This window comes from Crocodylus siamensis, chromosome 5 (genome assembly GCF_052110815.1).
Source record: "Crocodylus siamensis isolate JL-2025a chromosome 5, ASM5211081v1, whole genome shotgun sequence".
NCBI classification, from domain to species: domain Eukaryota; kingdom Metazoa; phylum Chordata; order Crocodylia; family Crocodylidae; genus Crocodylus; species Crocodylus siamensis.
The window spans coordinates 4,173,925-4,197,480 of NC_143399.1; the positions used below are offsets into that span (position 1 = coordinate 4,173,925).

General features: G+C 54.0%; 1 protein-coding gene across 3 annotated transcripts in view; it reads right to left on the reverse strand.

The window, feature by feature from the left end:
- The window catches only part of MOB3C (MOB kinase activator 3C), a 59,606-nt gene extending 43,858 nt beyond the window's left edge, over nucleotides 1-15,748 (reverse strand). Inside the window, exon 1 of one of the 3 annotated variants that reach the window (XM_090048758.1) lies at nucleotides 15,559-15,748. The gene's annotated coding sequence lies outside the window, so the exon portion shown is untranslated. Of the gene's footprint in view, nucleotides 1-1,075; nucleotides 4,268-15,551 lie in introns of those variants that run through there. The other 2 variants (XM_090048757.1, XM_090048759.1) reach the window with 2 other exon arrangements.
- Nucleotides 15,749-23,556: the final 7,808 nt, after the last annotated feature.

The following is a 23,556-nucleotide window of genomic DNA, read 5'->3' on the forward strand; positions in this document are numbered from 1 at the left end:
CGCTTGTACACGATGCGTATTGTTTGCCTACACATTACGAAACGGGGCCACTTGCCTCTTTCTAATGGTTCTTGAGGGATAACAGGAGGTTTTTTGGTTCCTCTCTTCATGCTGGATGACCCCCCCACCTTGGAAATCTTCAAGAGGAGACTGGACGGGCACCTCGCTGGGGGCGCTTGATCCCAGTTGTCTTTCCTGCTTGATGCAGGGGGCTGGACCCGAAGATCTTGCAAGGTCCCTTCCAGCCTTATGATCTGCAGATCCCAACAGGTGGCTCTTGCGGTACCTGAGCCAGCAGGAAACTCAAATCCCTGCAGCCAGAGACCGGTCCCAAATACGGCCTAGCAGTTGCACAAGGTAGCAGCCAATACAGCCTGGGAGGGCTCCCCTTGCTCCCCCCCCCACCTGAGCTGCCGATGCAAATCTCATTAGCTCCTGTAAGAATTGCCCCGCTCCACGAAGCGTAGTCTGGTCTTTGGAGTGACGTTCAGCTCTGCCCTAAAGGGTGAGCAAACGGCTTGTGCTTCACTTCAGCCCTAGCCCTCTCCTGCTGACCATCAGCTCCAGGCCACACCAGCGGCGTGACCCCTCCCTGTCGAGTAGCACAGGACAAAGCCACCGGGAGCAGGGGTGTGAGTGGGGGTTTTCAGAATAGAGGCCAAGGGGTTTTAAGCTGAAGCAGACAAAACTTTCCCAGGCAGCACCAGGAACTGCTGCACTCGAAAGAATGGGCCTTATCGTGGGGTTTCCTGCATGGCTGTCCCATTTTGAAGGCACATCCTGCTGATACCAGCTGGCTCTCCACCGCTCTCGGACCTCCGAACACAGCCAGTCACAGCCAGGTCTAAGAATAGACGGTGCGGGGCCCCGATCCGGCGAGGCAGCGAAAGCACCTGCTTCACGCGACCCCCAGGCCCCAGTGATTTCACGTGGAGCAGGAAGTTTGAGTCAGCGCAGCCTGAAAGGGCTTCCTTCGCACAACTTGGACAATTCACTGGAGAAAGGAAAGACTGGATGATTCTCACAACGGTTAAGCATAATCTAAATTGCTATTAACAGGGGGTGTCAAACGTACCGCCTGCAGGCTGGATCCAGCTCGGAAAGCCCCGTAATCCGGCGTTGCCCCGTTGATGTACACGCTACACCAGACTGGCCCTGTGTGCGGTGCCTCGGATACACGCTGCCCACTAGGACCGGGTCCCGGGACGTTGCAGACTGGCCCCGGCGGGTGCTGCGTGCGCTGGATCAGGCACGTGGAGGGGAGGGGTCCACAGGCCTGATCGGATCCACAGACCAGCCCCTCGCCGCTCACCCAGCTCGTGGGGCCAGATGAGTTGGACACCCGTGCTTTAGCATAACCAGCGCAGCATTATGGGAGCTCTCTCCGCTGCTTTGCATAGCCCTATAAAAGCTCTATCCTGATAAGCGTGCACATTGAAATAGTTACCTAAACAGCAGCATAGTCACTGCACACACAAGGTGCTACTGAGCCCTGTGGCTCCATATTTAAGGCTGCATTGAAATTTGCACTTTGCTAAAATAGCAGCCTCCAACTCCCTGCCGGGGGGCTGCAAAGAGGATGGAGCTGGGCTGTTCTCGGTGGGGGCAGGTGTTAAAACAAGGAGCGATGGGCTCAAGTTACAGCAAGGGGAGTTCAGGTTGGATATTTGGAAAAACTCTCTCACTAGGAGGGTGGTGAAGCCCTGGAACAGGTCACCCAGGGAGGCGGTGGACTCTCCATCCTTGGAGGTGGTTAAGCCCCAGGTAGACAAAGCCTTGGCTGGGATGATGCAGTTGGGGCTGGCCCTGCTTGGAGCAGGGGGTTGGACTAGCTGCGACTCCTGAGCTCCCTTCAACCCTCATTTCTGTGATTCAAAAATGCCCGTCACATGCATACTCTAGGTTTCTCCCTCTCACACTCATGCACACTTGATTCACAACCCTATTACTTCATTTTCACACCAGTATAGTCCCAACATGCCAAATCCACAGTTCATCTAGACCAGCGTCTGGACTCTTGTCATGTATTTTAAGGAGCCACCATAAGGGTTTGGTCTGACTTCGTACATAATACAGGACACAGCCTTTTACGCCTCCTTGCTGTTATAGGGACAACCTAGGACTGGCGCAGGTCAGGGCAGGTTTGCCTGCTACCATAATTTACAGTAGACAGTACTACCGGTGCTCATAATGTCATCTGCTAAGTGGCAGTTAAATAACATGGCAGATCTAGGCTTTGGTCAGGACAGCACCTTAGAGGGGAATACAAGTATTACACCTGGCACAGGAAATGCCACCCAAAGGTTATGGGACTGAAGTCTTCTCCCTAATGGGGTAGACTGCTCTTTAATCCCAGTTGGCAGCTACTCTCGGTACAGACAGACAAGTGAATGATCTCCCTTGTTTTGGCAGCTCCTGCAGCCAAGCTCGTTCAGCACCTAATTTTCCTTTGGATTTAACCAGCAAGGCTGAGAGGAGGACACTGGTGTGCACTGGGTCGTCCATGTACCGGGCAGACGACCCAGCGTCTCCAGGCCTTTGCAGCGTGGAGAGGTCACTCCACCCTCGCTTTATCTTGTCTGGCACTGTATGGGCCTTACCTTTCTAGGGCCTTTGGTTGATGCAAGTGTAGTAGAAGGAACTTATTTTGTATCAGAGGAGGCACATCTACACGTGCACTTTAATGTGCCTATTTTCATGCGCATTAAAGCATTAGAAAAAAACATGCTCTTTAGTTAGTGAGCATTAAAATACGCTAATGCCCATTCTCCTAGTACCTCACAATGGAGGTACTAGATTTAATGTGCATAACCTCAAGTGCATTCATTGAACGTGTGGACCAACCCAGAAACTCTGAAATCAAAGCGTGGCTCAATCTTAGATGGCTCGAGGGTCACGTGGTCATGTCATAACAGCTTCTGTAGCCTGCAGCACCCAAGGGAGTGACACCCTCAGCTGCCTTTGGTCCCCCAGCTTGAAGGTCCAAGTGTCCATTGACAGTGAGGGTAAGTGGAGTTAGCACCAGATCCAAGACAGCTCTGGGCTGGCAGGATGGTGCCTCGTCTGTCGCACACGTGCAGAGTAACTCTCCTGCAATCCAAGTGATTCTGGTGCATCTAGGGCTGGCCGTCAGGGACATTCGCCGTGTGAGGTCACGTGCTAATAGAGGCTTCCCTTGGTCACTTCCTTCGGAGTTTCTCATTGCTGTCCAGGACCGCTGCGCTTGCCTCCGACTTCACGCCCATTGAGGCAAAGCCTGTCTTCTTTCCAATCACATCTACACTTCTGCAGCAGGTGGAGAAGTGCGGCTCAGGACATGCAGAGATAGGAAACTCAAGAGCAAGAGCTGGGGTACTCCCAGCAGCGACTTCATTGCCCCATTCCCTGGCTAAGCCTGTGCAGCCTGGGAATGTGTGGGTGGGACCGTGCTGGCACCACGAAAGCCAAACAGGCATGCCCTTTGGGCTCTGCAGTACCCAAGTCTACAGCAAATCCTCAACACAAAAGGCTGCGGCAGGTGAGAGACCATAAAACTAAAAGACGGAGCATAAGAAAAAGAAAAAAAAGTCGGCACTTCATGGTGACGAAGAGTTTTAACGACCTCTCCCTGCGATCCTCACGTTCTCTATTACGCTGCTCCTTAGCAAATCCTTTATACCCAGTGGGAAGCAGCCCTGCTCCAAAAACCAGCTTGTGCGGACACATGTCACAACAGAAACCTATTCCACCGCCTCGTTTCATGTTACAGCAAGAAGGGAACTCATCAGTCATCAGGCAGACGGCGACGCCTTTCATTTCTAGATGCCACTGCCTTAACAAAAGCCCATTAAAATCAATGAGGCTATGAAGCATCTGCCCTGTTGTAGAGACGGCACGGCCGTGCAACGTTGACACAAACCGCTGCAGCAAAAACAAGCCGATTTCCCAATGCTCAGACCCTTTCGTCAACCCCCCCCCGGAAAGGCGGTGCAGAACATGCACAGTCACGGCCGTCCAAGCTGGCTGCTCGGTGCGCAGTGGGGCACATGGCAATTATTTGCTGTGGTTTTGCTTGCTGAAGGACTCCCGGCATCCCTGTCAGGTTGCCAAGTCATTAAGGCTGCCCGGCCTCGTCAGCCTTTGCAGGAAGTCAGAGCAGTTCTCCAAACGCTGTTCACACATCAGGCAGAACAAGCACCCACTGGAAAAGCAGGCATGCTAAGGCCAAATCCAGTGCATCCCATTATAGCACCTCTGGGATGAAACTGGATCTCACCTTTGGCTTGCAGAGCTGCAAAGCTACCCTGGGTCAGTCTCCCTCCGGAGGTGGAGGTTTTTAAACAGTGCGAGTCCTGCAGGAGGAAAGTACGTGGGCTCAGTCTCAACAGGGGCCTGCGGGAGAAATCCTGGCTGCGCTCAAGTCAACGGGAGCTTTGCCATCCCACCGACAAGGCCAGGGAGAGCAGCTGTAGGGTCTCATCCCAGCTCTGGGTCTTGGGCTTAACACTTTGCAACAAGGTTCAGCAAACCCAGGTCCCATTCCTGGCTGCCCAACCACTTGCGAATGCAAACTTAGCGCCTTTAGCACTCTGTGCCTCAGTTTCCCCATCTTTAGCAAACTATTCTCTACCCATTGGAAAGAGAAATTGGAGAAGAGTTGTCAGGGAAGGTGCTATATGACTGCAGAGTGTTATTACTGATGCCCTTAGCTGTGGGCTCCCCGATACAGTCTTGAGACAAAGGCCAGGGAAATGAGTTCCCTTGACTTCAAACAGACTTTGTGACTCAAATCCACAGGAAGGAAACAACACGCTACTTAGACAGAGCAAGCAAATGCAAAGAGGGGTTGGCGAGTCCACAACAGGGCCATATACACGGTAGGAAAACAAATCTGCCAAGTCTCAGCTGACACATCAAGTCCAACGGCATCCCGTGGAGGCTATGAAGTCCTCTACCACGTGCTCCTCAGAAAACCAGCTGCTTCTCACGGGGTCCCGGGTAGGGGGTCCGGGCTCCCACTGTCCATCTATGCTACAGGGGTTTTCCAAGCACCCGGACCAGGTGGCACGTCGGAGAGCAGCCTTAGGCCGACACCATTCATGCTGCCAGCCCTCTCCCTTGCACCCTGCCCCGGCTTAGCGTCCATCTGTACCTTTAATTTTCACATCAACGCCCTTCGTAAAGGGTCAGATCCTCCGGGGAGAACAGGCCCATTTCATTCCAGCAGCATACTGCAAACTCCACCAGGGAGATGGCTGAAATCGAGCTACGGAAATGCAAATAGAAAACATTTGCTTGGAAGATGAGGACTTCGGGGGCTGAGGGAGGGGGGTGCATGGAGCCAGATGTGCTGGCAGTTCCCTAAAGGTAGGATTGAAGGATCCATTCTGCGTGCCTCAGTTTCCCCCGCCCCGCAGCATTTTCCCTTCATTAAAGAAAGGATTTGTTGACCCGAGAGTCGCCGAAGGCAGGGGTGTCAAACATCCAGCCCTCAGCCTCGAGGGGGACTGTTCCCCAGTGCCGGTCAAGCACCTGGGCAAAACCCGCAGCGCCGGACCCTCACCAGCACCACAGCTTGTTCCCAGCCCAAGCCCCTGGGATGCCAGACCTCTTCCCACCAGGCCCTGGACTAGCCAAAGCGAGTGCCTTGTGCACCGGGGATGGGAAGCAGGGCAAGAGAGGGTCCGTGGGTACGCCTCGGCCCGTGGGACCAGGTGAGCTGGACACCTCTCCCCTAAGCAACATGCAAATATTGTGACTTCTGCCTGGGCTGCTGCATTTATCGTGGGGCTAATGGAGAACTTGGCTTGTATCCCTGTCTCTGCCGCGGGCTCCCTGCGTGACCTGGGGCACAAGCAGCTGTTGGAGGCGTTCTGGTCATGCCAAGCAAAAGTGCCGAAAAGCAGCCCGGGGGGAAACGGGCCTCCTGACCACTGGATGACCCAATAAGGAAGGAAAAAAGAAAACCATGCTAATGAGTGAAAAGGCACCGATTCAAAGAAGGGAGCAAGAAAACAGCAGCTGAAAAAAAACCAAAAACTCGAGGTCAAACACAACGTAAAAACTTGCTAATGAGACCGAGGCTGCCGAAACCCCAGCGCGGGAGTGGCAATTCTGCAAAAGAAGCTAGTGCAGGTGAACATGTGGGCAGGGAGAGAGAAGAATTGATACGAGACGGTGCTCGAGTATAAATACAGGGGCTGTGAGACCTGTTCCTTGTAGAGACCTCGAGGAGCATGAAGACCGTACTGTGCTGCTACCCGGCACGGGCAAGCTTTGCTGACCGTTAGTCAGAGCAACTCGCGGGCTGTCCAAGGACAGTTTCTGAGTTTTGCCACTGAACACGGATTTGAGTCCTCGTTTCTGTTGGTATGTGGAAGTCGGCTTGCTAGCGCCGGCCGCCCGGGACCCACCACTCTGGCAGCCTGTACATCAACGCCGACAGAGACAAAATACCACCCGCGAAAACAGCTGTCGCTTCTCTGCGCCTGTTCCCCCCTCCGGGCAACGGAGGCGATGCCCTGCAGAGCGCATGCTGCTGCATCGCTCTTGCCTGGAGCTTCCTCGGAGAGACTCCTGGCCCCCGAGGCCGCGCTACCCCTTTCGGTTGCGCAACGCAGCTGCAAGGGCCTGAATTTCGGAGTGAACCGGGGGGGGACAGATCAGAAACCGCAGCCCGGTTCTGGCAACCAGGAGACAGACTAGCGCACGATGGAGCTGCTGAATCTGGATCAGAAAGCATTTTCACAGCCGCCCTTTCACCCCTGAGGATGTGTCATCCCTTTTTTCTCCTCTCACATGAATGTTGGAGAAGGCGAATAACCTTCAGCCTTTGTCCCACTTATGGCCCTGGCACGACGCAGCGGCTGGTGCAAAACCCAGGCCGCTCAAGCTGCTCTTTCCACCGGTGAACCTGACCCTGGCTTGACATGCCAGGAAGTCTGCAGGAGAATTAAATCCAGCTTAACAGGTTGGTTGAGATTTGCTTTCTTTGTGGGTTTGGATGTATAATTTACCTTGGGCAAAAACAACCCGGCAGGTAAGGTTTTTCCCACGCATCACCTGCCCCATGCTAACCGCCCACGGGCACACTCTTCCTTCACGGAAACAAAACATTATTAGCTTGGCCCCCTGTTTCCGTATCTCCTCTCAGGCCCTGATATGTCCCCCGTGTCCAGAATGAGCCCCATGTTCCCTCTTGAACATGTGCTCACAACTTCCTTGGGAAGCGCGGTTATACCCATTTTACAGACAGCAAAGTGAGGTGCATGGAAACTGAGGCCCCGCCCCCCAAAAGGGGCTTAGATGCTGATTTCCAGTTAAAAAAACAAACAAACAAACGAATCAGCGGGAGTTAGGCACCTTATTTTGTTGTGTATTTTTAGCTGATGTGAGTTAGCTGGCTTCCACACTCTGGGAGCCATCTGAGTTCCTAGCGCAGACACCTCCCGATCAGGATGGCACGCTCTCTCTGCCCCTGGCCAGCGGGGTGTACTTGCACCCGGGGTTTCACTTTGGACCCATCTTGAGCAGGATCTCAGGAAAGTCACTGTTGTTGAGGACTACAGTGCAGTAGCCCACTGAGCTCCCACAAGGCCAGGTGCCACACACACATACATGTAAACACGCACGTACACACACACAAACACACGCACACTAGGAAATGCTCTCTGCCCTGAGGCAGTTACACACCAAACAAGCACAAAAAAGGAAGAGGAGGGGGAAACCGAGACACATCACCAGTAAGTGACTGGACCAAGGACATCCCGCAAGTCAGTGGCAGAGACAGGAATGGACACCCAGTGTCCTGACAACCGTGTGGGGCCTGAGCTGCTCTATCCACATCCACCCCAGCGGATGGCAAGACACCCTGTTTCCGCGCTCCAGCCGCAGGAGGGGCAGGAGCAGATGTGGGAGATGCCAGGGCCCCGGCTGCCTTTCCGGCCCTGCCGGCCCCATTGTCCGTGCGGCCTTCCTGTGGGAGCGCCTGCCTCTCACAACGGCATGGGAAGAGGCAGGAAGCTTGAGCACTGATGTTTCCCTCCTGCCTCATCATTGTTCCCATTGTCGTCGAGCAGCCGTCGCTGTCCCGGGCGGGGGGGGGACGATGCCCCAGGCCGGCAGCCTCCTCCCCGCTGCTCGGGCCAGAAGGGCAGCACCAGCCAGACACTCGCTCTGCTGCCTCTGTCTTTTCCCACCAAGCATCACTGCAACAGCCTCAGCCCTGGGCCCACCCAGCTTCATCCGCACGCGTAAACCGGGGAAAACCCCTGCCTGGACTCTGATACCGGTTTAACACAGGGCTTTAAATTAAGCCCACCGATTTACCAAAGCAAGCTGAGGATGCACGCACGCAGGCAGATGCATGCCCACAGGTGCACGCACGTGCACACGTGGCAGGGATAACCACGAGTGGCTGAAGCAGGGGGGTGACAGCAAAGCTAAGGCGAGAGACGAGGGTGTGGGTTTAACGGAGACTTTTGACCCCCCACCCCCAATGACATCTGGATTTGACCACTGGGGCAGGTCCTGCCAGGTGGACACGGTAATCACCCCGTGAACGTGCTGCGCAGGCATAGACATGTCAATAGGGGATGGTGAATCGATGGCGCTGCGCATGACGCCGTACGGCACCAACCGAACCGCGTCCAGACGAGGGGTAGCACGGACCACTAACACTGTTGTACTGATCTAAAAATGTCCTGAAGAAGAGGTTTAGGACAATTTAAAGGGAAAAAAACAAACAGTTCAATTCGGTCCTGAGAAGTGAGGCTCAAAGTGAAGAAGCCTGCCTCTTCTCCCAACACAATGCCCCACGAACAGCCTTCCCAGTGCCTGGAGAGCATGGCCAGCGTTAAGAGTTTTACCTATGAGTTTCAAGGCTCCCTACAAAACTGGCTTTATCCCTTTTTTCCCCTCTCCATTTTACAGACAGGCAAACTGAGGCAGGAGGACTATGTGACTGGCCCAAAGCCATGCAACACCTGACCAAGGCAGAGGAGCACCATGGGCTAGGAGGCCTCGGACACCTGGTTCTGTTGTTACGTGACTTCAGGCAAGCCACTTTACCCGTCCCACCCTCCTTTGCCAGCCTTGTCTATTTAGAGTAGACCGTGATCAAGGCAGGGACTGTCATTTGCTACACTGGCTGTACAGCACCTTGCACAGCGGAGCTCTGGCCTACGTCAGAAGCCACAAATAAAACCGCGTGCAGGCTTCCTCCGCCCGCCTTCCCCCAAAATCATCAGACGACCTACAGACACGTCCCCCTCCGCCCAGCGACCCGCACACCGGAGCAGCCTCCGGACAGACAGCATCAGGACGCACACAACATCAACCCGGCTGCAGGTGCCTTACCTCGACCTTAATGCACCGAAACACGCCGAAGGAGACAGGGTGGTAGCACGTGAATGAGAGGCCACGCTAAAAAGAGACGTGGATGAGACACCACGCAAAAAAAACAGACCCCGGGATACAACCAGTAAAGACACGCGATTGGTTTTCAGCCTCTACAAAAAAACTCCAAACCCAAAATATTGGGGGTCAAATTCAGTGTTTCATTTCAAATGGGAAGTTTAAGTCATTCCAACTTTTTAACCAGGACACGGAAGGACATTTCAGGAGTCACTTTGAAGACAACCCAAATGACCTCCCAACCCAGTACAGACAACAGTTAAACCAAGAAGAAATGCAAAACTAGAAAACTCTTGGTTCAGCGATGATACCTTTTATCAAACCAAGGAAGAAATCACCAACAAAAAAAAAATCATATTTTCCTGAAAGCTTTGGGTGCACGTGCCCTTCCTCAGGCTTGGGTAAAATTAAAGATGGTAAAAAAGTCCCATGGGTAGAAAATGAACTTCATTTTTGCCCAGAGGAAGCTGGAGATGGAAGTCTGTCCCTCTGACCAACACGGCTACTAAATACATCCCAGTAAAACCAAGATGAATTCATGCGATGCTTTGGTGATTGCAAAATCGACAGCATTTGCCAGGGAAAAATAAATATCTCAATTGAAAAATCTGACTCTGTTGTAGCGGAGGAGGAAAAGACTGGGAGCCCGGCACTCCTGCGGGTCTGGACAGACGTCACAACACTAAACGACCCAGGCAGGTGACGTTCCAATATCGTTTCAATCTCTCTGCTCCTGTGGCTGTATAAACGTACTGAAATCATTTAAGTTGACCTGTTTCATTCACTCATGCTCCTTTTTAAAATGCTTTCAAGTAGCACGCGTCTGCACCGGTAATTCCCAACCTTTAGACCCGCGGCACCCCTTGGAAAACGCCAGCTCTTTCGTCACTAAAGAAATGCAGCAGAGCAACTCTTCTGCTGCAACAAACTCCAAAAAAGGCCAAAGCAGGGCAGCATGCTTTTGAGCCTATATGTTTCTATTTGAATGTGCTGGGTTTATCTTGTGAATCCCGTCGGCAAGCCTGACAGGACGAAGCACCTCCCCGCATCCTGGAGAGGCTCTGGGGGCACCCCCGGGTGCTGCGGCACCCCGTTTGGGTACCAAGTGGGCTACGACCACGGCAGCCAGGAAAGAGATGAGGGTCGGCAGACAGGCCGAGCTGGAAGGTCTGAGCTGGCCGCCTCCCTAACCAACACGGCTCCGACGGCACGCAGACGAGGGTTGAGGGGTCAGGGCACACGGACGTGGCACGGGAACGGACCAGCACCCCAGCCCTGACTCGGACACGCGGGTGCGCACGTGCTACGCCCCAGCGGGTTCGGGGAGGACACCCCACAGCGAGGAAGAAGGGTGTTTGTGCCCGACAGCTTGCAAAGAACACTTTCTCCAACTATTTACCTGGCAGGGGAAATACCATGACCACCGAGGTGGTTTTCCTACTGGCAGGGAATAGTAACCCTGACTGAAGTACTGCACAGTCAGCCTCCCACTGTGGGAAGAGCTCAGCTACACGCCGACTTTATGGAAAGGGGGGACCCCTCCCTAGCTTGCTCCTGCAGCCATACAGCTGAGGGCATCCGAACCCCAAGCCTCCGAGCTTGGGTCTGCACATAGGATGCCCGCTAAAGGATTTGGGAGCATCTGAAGCCCCAGGGAGGATGCTCGCTGGTAGTAGGGCCACATGCAGTTTTTGCATGACTCACGGATTTGGAATTGATTTGGCTGATTTGACTTTGGACATGAAAAATTTTCCTTTAAAAAAAAAAAAAAAACCAACACATTTTTCCAGCCATTTAGTTGATCTAATAAAAGAGCCATGTCTGGCTAAGGACGCCCCCCCACGCCCAACATGGAAACGTGGTGAGGAAGCCACCCCAGCGTTGCCCCCCATTGCCACTCACACGGGACGCAGACACGTCAGGAGCACGTTCACGGGGGACGGGAGCAGATGGAAGAGGCCGAGAGCACGGGCTAAGCAGACCCAGCTCACATAACTGGGTACAGGCCTACCTCGGGCATATTGCGGGTTCGGTTCCAGACCACCGCAATAAAGCGAGTATCGCAGTAAAGCGAGTCACACGAAGTTTTTGGTTTCCCAGTGCATATAAAAGTTATGTTTACACTACACTATAGTCTACTAAGTGTGCAATAGCATTATGTCTAAAAAAAAAAAAAAAAAAAAAAGTAAATACCTTAATTAAAAAATACTTTATTGCTAAAAAATGCTAACCATCATCTGAGCCTTCAGCGAGTCGTAATCTTTTTGCTGGTGGAGGGTCTTGCCTCGATGCTGATGGCTGCTGACTGATCCGGGTGGTGGTTGCTGAAGGTTGGGGTGGCTGTGGCAATTTCTTAAAATAAGACAACAGTGAAGTTTGCCGCATCGATTGACTCTTCCTTTCATGAAAGATTTCTCTGTAGCATGCGATGCTGTTTGACAGCATTTTACCCACAGTAGAACTTCTTTCAAAAGATCACAAATCACCATAACAAATATAATAATAATGAAAAAGTTTGAAACATTGCAATGTGACACAGAGACACAAAGTGAGCAAATGCTGTTGGAAAAATGGCACCGATGGAAAAATGGCGCCGATAGACTTGCTCGACGCAGGGTTGCCACAAACCTTCAATTTGTAAAAAAAAAGCAATAAAGCGAAGTGCAATAAAACGAGGCGTGCCTGTACTGCATAGGGGCAAGGCTGGCTGAAACGCGCGGCGGGTTGGGTCCCGTCCGTCCCCTCCACCGGCAGTTACATACTCACACAAGCATGTGACGCCGAAACCTCAGGCAGCACTTAGCGGCGCTCTCCCAGCGGCGTAATCAGCGGTAACAGCTGGTCTCACCCTGGGACAGAGCAAGGCCTCTAGCGCCCTGATGAAACCACACACTTCATAGGCGAGATGATGTCTTTTATTAGACCAGCAAGATTTTTGCAAAAAAAAAAAAAAAAATTCTTTTGTAAAAATCTTGTTGGTCTAATAAAAGATCACATCTGTACTACGAGTCCTGATTGCCTTTTCTTCTAGACCAATACGGCTACAACCTGGGTACCGGATTTCGTTCGGGCAGCACTCGCACAGCACTGACTCCTAGGGAGACGCGCAGACGGGGACGCCTGGTGGAAGGCAGCCCCTCCAGCTTGGTTTTTCCAAAAAGGGAGGATACAATTCAGTGGGGACCATTAGCTGCGGGGCCCAGTTTGAGGCCCCAAACATCACAGCGGGAAGGGAAGACATGACAAGAGGTGGGGGCTGCAAAATTGCAGGCGTTCCCCGCCATGCGAAGATCAGCGTGTCCATTTGAACCTGCCTCTGCCTCTTCAGAGCCTGTAGCTCATTGCAACATCAATCCCGGCTGGACGCATGCAGTCCTGGACGTGCCTACAGGTGTCCCAGCATAGCAGCACGGCGGTCAACTCGGTCCTACTCTTCTGCCCTTCCCCGGCTAGCACCCTGCTCATGAGTCTCAGAGGTGGAGAGAAGCAGGGCAGGTCAGAAAGTCCGACCCCCCGAGACAGGATCATCTCTATCCAAACCATCCTACATAAATCCATAATCTAAACTCTCCGTGAAACTACCATCGACGCGACGTAACACCTGAACCTGCCACGGGCAAGGCAGGAGGACCCTGGCATCCCACGCCCTGCTTCTGTAACAGATAGCTAATCCATGCTCCAGAGATGCCAGGTAGAGGGCCAGGCCACAGTCCCTGGGGCTTGAGCTTTGCAGGGGGGACGGCAGCCATGGCACCCCCTCGCCCCTGCCGTGCGGTGCAGGTGGGAAGGACCTGGGTGGCAGACGTGCAAGCAGGGGCCTGCAGCTGCCTCCAAGGCTAAGTCGCCGCTCCTCTTCACCCTCGCCGTCTGGCCCTCGGTTTCGGTTCCACCAGTCAGGGGATTCCCTTTTTTTCCTCAACGATAAAAATCGAGGCTTCCCTTACTGGCAGCGTTAGCAGCGCTGCTGCAAGTTGGAGCTTAAAAAAGGGCGATCGTCCCAACACGCACCTGCAAAAACCTTGTTGGTCGAATAAAAGATAGCATCTGTACTACGAGTCCTGATTGCCTTTTCTTCTAGACCAATACGGCTACAACCTGGGTACCGGATTTCGTTCGGGCAGCACTCGCACAGCACGGACTCCCAGGGAGACGCCTGCTAGAAGGCAGCCCCTGCGACGGGGCTGACCGGTGGCTGGGCCCCGCGGCTCCAAGCCCTGAGCCCCTGGCTCGTTGTAAGCTTGCTGCAGCCGGCAAGGTGCAGAAGCACGCGGCCACCCAGCCCCTGCCAAACACACGGCGCCGCTTCCCGACTTCGCTCCAGACAGCGCCGTTTCCTCCTCCGCTCGCAAATCCACGCTAAATTCCCCCTTCCCGGTCGCTAAATACAGCCTCTGCTCACAAACCGAGTCCCTCCGCTCCCTGCCCCGGCATCAGGATGCGCAAGGCCGGCCATAGGGCAGAGCGTCACCCGAATACCAGCCCGCTTGGCGGTGGACGGGGAGCCTCCCCTGACTGCAGCCCTGTCCCTGGGGGGTGGCGGGGCCAGGCCGTTCGTGCGGGTACCGTGAGCAGGAGTCCCTGCCAAAGGGGGCTGGCTCCCCGCCTCCCCGCGCCGAGCTATGGCCCGCTGCTCGCAGCCTCCTGCCAGCTGTGGAAAATTCCAGGAAACGGGCCAAAAAAACAGCGGGGAGGGGTGGGAGGTGGGGGCGATCTTTGGCTGGCCCGTGTGAGATAGGCTGGGGCCAGCGGGAAAGCCCCGAGAGGCCTAACCCGAGACGGCCAGGCCTGAAGAGGTCGGGCTGCGTGAGCGAGATTTCCCCAGGTCACTCGTGGGGGCCGAAGCAGCGAGGGCTGGGCAGGGGTTTCCTGCTGGGTGCGTCTTAGCCCCTCCACAACCAACCCCACTGCCAGGAGGCCTGCCCCGCCGTGGCTGCCCCTTTCTGCTTCCTCCCACACTTGGAAACCCCCCTGCATCTCCCCTCCGCGAGCGACACAAAGCTAGATCTGCTCGAGACGGCTCCTGTGCCGCAGCCGGCGGTCCCCTTGACTCTGCCCCATCCGCTCACCGCCCGGGGCTCCTCAACCTGCTCCTCCCCGGCCCTGGAACGGCGCCTGGCCGCCGGGCCCTCCCGCCCCCCTTTGTACAAGGGCTGAAGACCCGCCTCGATCCATCACCGCCGTAACCGAGCAGCCCTCCGTCTTTATCCTCCCAGGCCCAGCGGGGACGGTCCTGCTTGGAGCAACGGGTTGGACTGGATGTGGCCTCCGGAGGGCCCTTCTCACCCTCATTTGCTATAATTATAGGACTCCATCCCCATTTTACAGCCAGGAAACGGAGGCGTGGAGGCATTAAGCGACTTGCCCAATGTCCTGTAGCAGAGCCAGGACCTGAACCCAAATCCTTCTGGCCAGAACCCGGCACCTAGCTACGAGCCCTCAGTACGGCGGGACTCGGACCTGCAGGGGACATGAATTCATCGCAGCTAACAGCTGGGGAACTTGGGGCTGAGCCTAAGCCAGAGGGATGATGCAGTCGCTCGCGCTTTAGCTCAGAGGGGTCTGGAGTCGGTCCCTGGGGAAAGGGATACAGGGCCAGACCCGAGACTCTCCGGCCTCCGGCGCCGCTGGGTTTGGTAAAAGACTCAGGCCCAGAAGGCAACTTGTTACCTGAGACCCCCGTGGGCTGCACCCCTCACGCAGACAGACTAACAACTCCCAGGGCGCACGGCCTCGCTTCCCAATTAACCTCTCTGGTGACTCAGATGGTTTCCACGGGCTTTCCGACCACGAACTGGAGCGTCCCTAGGGGACTCCTACACACAGCGCCCGGACCTGCCAAACGCCGGACACCGCTCCCCAACTTCAGCCACTTCAGACCGCGCCTGCTCCAAGAAGTGCCGTCGACTCCTCCGCTACCATGCCAAATGCCACCCCTTCCCCTGCCACGCACTCCTGGCTCGGGTCACACTCGCCAGCCCCACCGCGCACGGCGTCAAACCCGCGAGTGCCCCCCAGCCCCACCACTTCCACCGTCAGAAACCAGCCCCTTTCCCCGAGGAGCAGAGCTCCCCGACACCGCCCCGCAGGGACAGCCCGACTTTGCTGGGAGATGCCAATTCTCGGAGCAAAAAAAAAAAACTCCCTTAAAAACCACGCACCTCCTACCAGAGCCGGTCGGAGCCGAAGAATTTAATCCACCGTGTTAAGGCAGCAAATGCCGGGAGATCTGCTTTGAATCCCTCCGGGTTCAGCTCTCAAGCCCCCCTCCCCGGGTGTCAGGGAGAAAACTCTCGCGCCCACAACCTTCCTGGGGTTTTCATTAAAAGAAACTCTGGCCGGACTCTCCCCTTTTTTTTTCCCCCTGTCAGTGATGTCACATCCTGATTGTGTCTCAAACTACAGCTGTCCTTGTAATAACTCGCTTGCGAGAAAGGCGAGCGGTGCTCCCTGCCCCCACCGCCCTCCCTCTTGCTCCCACGCTGTGGGGCCTTTCACCGTGCAGCGAGCTTCTTGGGAAAGTGTCTCGCACACACATGCACGCGCGCAGCATTTTTGGCTGCCGTACGAAATCTTTTGGCTACGGGTCCTTCCACTTGGCTCCCCCCTGCTTGGCTCTAAACCAGAGACTTCAGGAACTATATATATATATACACACACATACACACACACATATGCACATACATATATATATATACAAAATGCTATAGCTCAAAAGAATATGTTAAAGGGGGCAAAGAGGAATAGACACATGCTACTTTTGTTCCCTCCTGCACCCATCTAAACCCCATACATAACTTTTTAGTCCTGGTCAGTTTTTCAGGGTAAAAAAAAAAGGGGCTTTTTTGAGCAATAAAAGTTATTTTGTTTTTTGTTTTTGGCCCTTGGGCTGCCAGGAAATGTCTTATCAAAGCAGCCTGCTCTCAGCTGCTTTCTTTAAGCGTGGCTCTGAGAATAAAGGTCTGCCCCTGCAATTCAGTGCGACTAACCCTGACGTCAGCCCCTGGCTCGAGGCAGGGCTGGGACTCGGGGAGGGTCATGCTGCCTCTCTGCTTCTGGAAAGGGATCTCGGCGTCTGGGCTCTGCCAAGAGGGCTGGAAAAAGCCTCGGGGCAGTGGAGGGAGGTATGCAATAGTCACGCTCCCCCGGCCCCCCGGCGTTTATGCGGGCGCTGGAAGAGGTTATCCAGGGCGGCGGAGGAATTCCCATCATCGGGACAGACAAATGCTGGGCTGGGAGGCTACAGCCAGGGCTGATCCTAGTCCGGCTAGCCGGCCTCCTAAGGGCCCTGCCAGCTCAGTCATTCTCCGATTTGGATGAGGCATCTCCCGTCTTATTCCAGTTCCCAGGTCCAGAATAAAAAAGCCCAAAAAGCTTTTCCGTGCCCGACTGATCTCGCGATGGGCTTGCTCGGCCAATGGGCCCTGCAGCCAGCGAGGTGCTGGGCCTGCGTGCCTGGTGGGCTTCACTGCAGGGAGATGTTTGAGTCGCCGGTGTACCTGCTTGGAGAGCACTTGCGGAGGTAGCTTTCAGTGGGAAGGGAAACCCCAGGGGAGTTTTCTATTAGGTCATAGCTTTTTTAATAAAGCACTTTTGGTTTTGGTTTTTTTATAGGAGTTTAACTCTGGTGCGCTTCCCTGTTGATCATATCAATTTACAGCGCGGCTAAACAGCTTTACTGGATAACACCACTCCTCCCCTTCCTTCCCCCACAAAGGGCTGTCTGGCAATTTAATGCTAATGCTTTTTATCTTCTTCTTAAAGAGGCCCCTTCCACATCAAGGTTTCATGCGAGGGGCACCGTGCGGCAATAAAGGGGCTCCATTTGGACCGCAGCAACCCAGAGCTTTATTTAAGTGCTGCTGCTTGCTGCCGCGTGCTACTCGGAGCCCTTGTCCAATCTCCAAGCCCATGGAGCTTCCTGGGGCCACCCTCCAAATTATCCCCCCTCCAACCTGCAGGTCATCGGGATGATGTCCCAGTCCAGTTGATGGGGTTATATCCCACTCCAGTCCTTGGCCAGAAGTGGTCTTTGGGCCTACTTGCTTGGTCCATGTTCTTGAAAGACCCCCTCTGTCATGGACCAGGCTTCAACCCCCTTCTCTGGGCTCTCTAGCACACTTCCAGGGCCCCAAATCTACCGCTAATCCCTTGCTCTGGAAGCGGGTCCCTATGATGCAGCTGCTCGGTTGCAATGCGGACCCTGCTAAAGGCAGCATGACGACTTGCTGCGCTCTGTCCCAGGCCACCACCTTGCAGGCATGCTAGACCACACCTCCGGGGGCACGTAAGGATGGAAGCAATCAGACACAGGCGTTTCTTAACGTTGCTCTCCTCGCTTGGAGAAACTCCTCGCTGGTTCACCAAACCCTGAAATCCCCCCTTTGACTTCCACAGCCAGCTTCCTTCAGCTGGGTCACTTAACAGGCCTCCTCTGCCTCATGTCTTCCTCTCCAAGTCCATCCGTTGTCATAGGGCCTGGAAGAGTCTTTGGTCTTGTTCTTGGCCAAGCCCAGGGCTCTTCCCTCCCCTCAACAGACAGATGTGGATCTTCTTGGGTTCAGGGCTTCCAGTGTCCCAAGGGAGTCACACGGGTGACTGGCTCTCCCTTGTCTCGGGGCTGGGAGAGATGTGACGCCGCTCAGATAGTAGTTGGCGGGCAGAGTCATTTGTCCACTGACCTTTGCAGGGGTCATCGACTCGTACCCTGGGCAGGATGTCCTGTTCCACACTATCCTGGACTGATGCCTCTCTGCTTGCCCAGCTTCCCCGGACAGATTTTGCATCGTCTGACTGCTCTTATGGTCAGTCGCTGCTTCCTTTGGACCCTCAGGGTCTTCACAGAGCAAGGCAGCGGTGGCCTTTTCTGTCTGGCTGTTCACTTCCTATGGTCCCATGGACTGTACCCGTGTCATCCTCAGCACCCCTCCCCTACTTCCACGACAGCAGAGAGAGTCATTGCACCGGGGTGAACTTCATAAATTCCCTGCTAGCTCTTAAGCATCGACCACAACTCATCAAGTGTACAGGGAGGTCCCCAAATCGTCGTATCGGCCCAGAACGCTTCTTCTGCCAGGGAATCAACATCGAAGAGGCTTCAGAACTAAATGCAAAACTGTACCACTAAATAACTGTGTTATAATATGTTTTATTTATAATATATAATAAAATAATGTCATAAAATTATAATAGAAAATAGAGTTGCAATAAAAAATAAAAACATAATAAATATATTAAAACATTTTTTTTTTCCTGAGTGGTGGTCTAGTGCGAGGGCTAGTATTCCCAACGCATTTTCAACCTGGTTAGCAACAGTCGCTATCCCTGGAGTGGCCAAATCCTCATCTGGGATCTAGCTTTTGCCCACAGAGCTTCCTGGTGCCACCCGGGAGGTAAGTAAGATCCCATGGCAGGGAGTTGCATTGGGTGATCGCTTCAGGAGCACTGTCCGTCTCTCACCAGTTTCAAGTGATTTGCCTGCCCCTTGGTCCTGGCATTGCACGGAAGGAGCTCTCAGCTGATCCTCCCTAGACCGGTGATTCATCACTGGCACGTCTTTGTCAGGTCCCCTCTGAAATCACAGCCACTCCTAAAGGAAGAAGCATTAATTCAGCCATCTGCAACTACAGACAAGCCTAGGGACTTCCACACAGATCAAATCCCATCTTTCTCTCTTTTGCTTACCAACAGCCAGCCTGAAATGCTATGCAATGCACAAGGATCCTTATGGGGTGAATACTATCCCATCAGCAGTTGTATACCCCCAAAACCTAAGCAGTTTACACCTGAAGTGGAACCACTCCAAAATTCAGGAATGCTTAAGGAGAAAGGGAGTCTTGCTTCAAATCCACCACTAAAGACTTCCCAATTTCACGTGGATCTGGGGGTGAAGAAAGTCAGAGGAGAGGATGCTGATCTGAGTTAAACTAGTGTAAATCAGAAACGGCTTTATTGAAGTCTCCTGATTTACCCCAAAGCGTAAAACGGGAGCAAGAGCCAGGGCTTTGTTTAATTCCCAACCTGCCAGCGTCAACACTAATGCAGCCTTCGTGCGGCTGATGTCGATGCAGAACAGCAACTCTAATTTTACGTTTCGGTGGCTGAGCCAGACCGTTGTGTCAGGAGCATCAATCGCTGTGCAACCTCCTTCGTATCTGTGGATCAGACATCAAGTCGGTCCATGTTCCACGTTTGTTCTGGGTGACCGCAGTCACGCTCCGGAGAGTTTTTAATTTTCCGTTCGTGCATCGAGTGTCTGTGTCTCCTGTGGTTTGCGTGTATTCGGTTTGGAGTTGCCCGAGAGCATCACGGGAGATCAGAGCCATTGGTATCTGATCCAGTGCCCGCTGGAGCTCACCGAATGACTCCTGTTGACACCGGGAGGCTGCAGATTGGGGCCTGTGGCCGGCCAGCGTCACTTATCTTCATTGTCTCACCAGCTATTCCTGGGACGGGGTGGGCGTCACCTGCCACCGCAGCCTGCAGGCTGGCATCAGATGGGTGGTGCACTTCATTTCGCCTCTCCCTTGCTGTCACGTTACGGGATCTCGTTGGACAGCCGAGACTCAGGGCTGTGACCAAAGAGTGACAGCGAGAGGCAGGAAGCCACAAACCCATCAACCTGCAGCGTCGCAGACTCGCCCTCCCCAGCGGTCTCAACTGTGCATCGGGAGCGGGAGGAAACAAGGAGGCCGCCGCTCGGTGCAGACCTATTTCCGCTTTGCAATGTCTCTCCCCAGCCGCCAGCTCAGCTGTTCGAAGCCAGCTCAGCCTTGCTGAAGTCAGTGCTGCCAGGGCAGTTTGCAGGAGCTGTGGCTCTCGCGCCTGTTCACAGTCCTCCCTGGAGGCTCTCGCAGTCCCGGGGGCTGCCAGGCTCACTATGACCATTTTATTTTTGCATCCAAAAATTTGGGGGATGTGTTGGGGGCTTTGGGGGATGTGTTTCCCAAGCTTTGCTTTTGCTCTGGGTGGATGGTTCAAAGAGCAGATGTGGCCCCACGTGCTCCCACGCAGACGGCATCCGTTGGACACACCACGTTTCTTACCTATCCGGCCTGCGAGTCGTGCAAAATCAGCTGCTTGTCACCCTGATCTCGGCTCTCAGATGACGCTGGGGTTTGTTCTTATGCCACTGGATTCAAGGACCGTGACTGAATAATAACACTAAGCCTGCCACCCTGGCAAACTCTTTGTTTCATTTTCTAATGAGCTCTGGCTTGTTTGCTTGGTGGGGGCAGCTCATGACTCGACCAACCTAAGGACTTTCATTCCTTTCATTCAAAGGGACCTGCCGCCAATTTTCTTTGGTCTGCAATTGCACAGACCCCACCACGTATCACACCAGAGTCCTGGTTCATGATGGGAATCGCTGTGCAATAATAAAAATAATATTATTAATAAGGAAAGGGGCCTCTCTTTTACGATGCCTCAAGGCAGATTTAGGGAAAGCCAAAGAAATGGAGGCTACAGCCAGGTTTAGCTTGGGAGTGAGGGACAACCACCGGGCCCATTTGTGTGTAGCAGCCTTAATACAAAAAATCCCCTCACATGCCTTCGGTTCTGCAATGGGGAGGTTGCTAAATAAGAGAGCCAGCTCCCCACTTTCAATCCTGGCAGTCATGAAGGGCTCGTTTTGTTGAACTGAGCAGCCTCTTTACAAAAACTGGCAGCAAGGAAAAGAGAAGAAGGGCGACCTGGGGCCAGTCAAGACGTTTAATGCAAAAATGAGGAATGGTAGCAAAAGTCAGGCTGCTGTTTCCTTGTGAATGAGATCAGAGAGGATCAATTCCCCATTGGGGGGCGGGGGCAGTCACCCCTACTCCCTCTTTAGGAGTTTGTTAGCAGCTGGGACACCGGGAGATGGACCTTAACATGATCCACAGAAGGGCCTTGCTGGAGAACGGCCAAGCATCGCCATAGGACACTTCAGTTTCATAACAGGACGCAGATATGATAGGCTTGGGGCTGAGCTCCAAAGACCCGCTAAGCGCAGCTGCAGAGCGCAGCTCACGCAGAAAGGTCGGAGAGGAGAGGCTGTGGGCCGGGACCCCAAAGACAGAGCCCGAAGACAACTGGGCCTAAAGCGGTAGAATTAGCGACCGCATAGGAACCAGCAGTGAATCTCAAAAGGTTTGGCCTGCAACCCTGGGTTAGTTTTTGGGCTGGAGCAACTTCCCTCACCCCCTCTTCCGAAACAGTACTGCTTGGCCCTCGGGACAGAGCATCCGTCCGTAGCTCGATCGGACACTCGCCTCCTCTGTGGCTCGCATGTGATGGGTCACCCCCGCTGCTCCCATCCCGTGCTGGCATTGCCGTCAGTGCTGAGCAGGGATGAACACGCCTGTGGCTGCCGGGAGCGCCGAATCAGTGACCCAGGAGTCCTTGATATCGCACCGTATGCAGCTGCTGTGTTCATTCACTAGCCTTGCCAGGGGAACGCAATCCAAGAGGAAGAAGAAACCCTGCGGCTGCCCTTCTCCGCAATGCACGCTTGCAACGCTGGGTCTGCCACCTGGGATGGCCGGCTGGACTCCCGCGGCCTTGCTAAGCAGGTTTCTACAGGAATTTGTCAGCCATCTGCAACATGGGGATGGGGGAGGAGATGGGGGGGGGGAGGATGTCCAGAGCTCAGAAAGGCTTAAAGACACTCTCTCTCCCTCTCTTTCTGGCCAGATGACTAAAGGGGAAACTGAGGCAGACACTACTGGGGAGCAGTCTAACCCCCAAGCCCCTACCCAAGCCTTTTAGTAAGGCAGAAATCATATCAAGGCAGGGTGGAGATGTGCCTTTATATAGACTAAGTTAATAAAATAGAGAGAGAACAGAAGGTTTTGTGAACCCAAGTTCGCTTCATCAGATGCTGTTTTCATTCAGCTGAGCGTGGTGCCATCTACAAGCAATGAAGTGAACTTGGGTTCAGGAAAGTTTGTGCTGTGTGGATGGATGGGTAAGAAAGAGAGCTCTATACAGTTATATATAGCTCTATCTATCAATAGATAGAGAGAGAAAGAGAGAAAGATACAGCTATAGATTATATAGATCTCTACATACACACACAATCTTATTTAATCTGTAAAAAGTACATGTCTAACATCCCTACCCTGCCTTCTGACTGACTTCAGACTAACACAGCTAACTTCTTCTCTCAGATATCATATAAACCATCCTGTTTTTAAAACACCCTTCACTCTGGCTATACCAGACGCCTTAACTGTTTTTTTCCCCGCTGGAAGTGCTGCCCCTAAAGGCCACAATGAGATGAATTAATCCCATACAAGCGTGCAGCATTCTTCAGCCCAGGGCAAGAGCTGGGAGCCTGACCAGAAAGAGAGCGCTGCCAAGCAGAAGCAAATGCGATGTCTCAGCGTAAGCCCTGCAATAGTACCAGTTTATAGCGGCAAGCTAATACAGTGAAGCAGGGGTTTACATCTGCACTGCCACGCAGTGGCTGCTCGGTGCAGCCACGTGTAACTACCCGGGTAATAATACCACAGGGAGCTAACCAGTTGTTCAAAAGCTCGTTGTGTAAGGTCAGTGCCGACCCTAGAGACTAATGCAGCAGATGTGAGCTTCTGTGCAGGGCAGTGCCAGAGGTGGGAGCAGCTTAGCGCTTTTATTGTGGGTGCCAAGTACAAGAGCAAGCTGTCCAGGGAGGCAGTGGGGTGGAAAGAGGGGCCAAAAGAAGGAGAGCAGCCTCACCCCCATGGACCGGGCTTCTCTACGGCCCCACCATCACCTAGGCCCTCCCTACTTGCCAGCAGACCCAGCCACGACTGATGTTTTGCGCAGAGACACCCCACTTCGATTCTGCTCAATGGCCTGTGCTGCTGGGGGGGTTCCCCGAGGATGGGCCCCAGGCTGCAGCTGCCTCTCACATCTGGAGAAAGCAGGACCAAGAAATATATCCGTGCTAGTGCTCTCTCCCAGCAGTGCTCACTATGTCCTGGCAGAGCCTTGCAGCGGCCCTGGGGAGGCCTGTCCGCAGCTCGAGTCACCGTGTTGCCCGCGGAGCAGAGGAGGCACGCGAGGAACCGGCGGTCTCCGACACCTCTGAGAGCCTGGTCGCTGGGACCAGCGGACAGCCGTCGCTCCGGCAGCAGGAGACCTGAGTTTTGTTCTCAGCTCTGCTATGGGCACGGATGACGTCACCGGTTTCCTCTCCCCCGC